Source organism: Charadrius vociferus, unplaced genomic scaffold, assembly GCF_000708025.1.
Source record: "Charadrius vociferus isolate BGI_N301 unplaced genomic scaffold, ASM70802v2 scaffold975, whole genome shotgun sequence".
Classification (NCBI taxonomy): Eukaryota; Metazoa; Chordata; class Aves; order Charadriiformes; family Charadriidae; genus Charadrius; species Charadrius vociferus.
In genome coordinates this window covers 31094-32621 of record NW_009648454.1, presented here as the reverse complement: position 1 = coordinate 32621, position 1528 = coordinate 31094, and positions in this window count along the sequence as shown.

The following is a 1528-nucleotide window of genomic DNA, read 5'->3' as shown; positions in this document are numbered from 1 at the left end:
CGGGCGTTGGGCTGGCGGCAGCCGGCCAGCCCCGGTATCGATCGCTGCGGTGACAGCCTGTGTCCCGCGGGTCACAACACTTTGAACCCACCAGCGTGGCTGCTTTCCCACCCCCGCTGCCCACGGAGCTGCCCTGGTTTGCCAGCTGGGAGGCTGCATCCAGGGCTCTGCCAAAGTGACGGTGTGACACGTCCCCTGCCCTCGCCGTGCCCACACAGCTCATCCCATCGTGGACATCCACTCTGGCTGGAAGGACATAGTTTGCCCATGGTCCATCCGTGCCGGCTGCCACGTTTTGACCTATTGTCCACCTGGAGGTGGCTTCCAGGAGGGTCTTTTCCCAGTCCCTGGGGTCTGATGTGCCTGCAGTCCGCCACGGCCCCCTTGCAGGCAGGGCTGATGTTTGCCTTTCCCCAGTTGCTGGGATTCCTGAAGCTCTCCTCCTCCCAGTTAACCTCTCCCCAGCCTGCTGGGTGCGCTGGGGTGTCTCCTGAGTTTATGAATCCAGGAACTGAGATTCGGTGTTAGTCTGGCTGATACTTTAGTCATCTCATCGAGATACAGCCCCTCGTTTTTGCAGGGATGCAGTGTGATTACTTAAGTGTTGCCAGTCCCAATTAACACCGTGATTAAAACTCCCTCCCCCCCCCATCTTCTCAGCACCTGCCCCTTTCCCAGCACTGTGCTCTCCCATCCTCAGTGCCCGACCTGCCTGCTGGGGGGTTGTGAGGTTTGGGGGGTCCCCCTTGGCGAGGGGCTGCTGGGGTAGTTCGTTTGTCATGCTCCCTCCTCCTCTCTGCCAGCGGGTTCGGGGTGTGCTGTGCCTCAGCGAACCATGCTGGTTGGTCCTCTCTGGGCGCGATGGGATTTCCTGACAGGGAAAACAGAAACCAGCACCACACAGCTCACTGACTCCAGACAAGCCCTGGGCAGAGCAGACGCCCCACTGTGCGGCAGCCGGGCTGGGTGAGGCCGCATGCACCCAGGCAGGACTTTCTTAACCAATTTTGTAGAAATGGTTAAAGTGCACCCAAAATAAACTCAGGTCCTTACAAACTGCAGTGCCTGCTGGGGCCCATGGGCAGCTCTGACTTGGCTGGCTGGAGCCCACTGTGCCCGACCATCCCTTTCCCCCGCAGCAGCCAGATGCCCAGGAGGAAGGAGGTGCCGGCGCTGGGCAGCCTCTGCCTGCAGAGCCTGGCCCGGCACATGCAGAGCATCTGGGTGAAGGACTACAGCGAGAACTACCTGGACGAGTACCAATTCCGCTTCGTCATGGGCCCCTTTAACGACCTGGGTGAGACGTGGGGTCCGGGGACCCCCTCCACACGGGCAAAGAGGAGGATGGGCAAGCGGTGCCGGGTCTCTCTTGCTGATCCCCTGTAATGGTGGCCTCCCCCCTCAGCCGGCAGCTTGGTGCAGGACCTGATCCGGCTGCTGGGCGAGAGGCGGCGCCTGACGCGGGCAGCGCTGCACCTTCTCCTGCTGCCTCACCTGCGGGAGCTGAGCCTGCGCTCTTGCCCCAGCC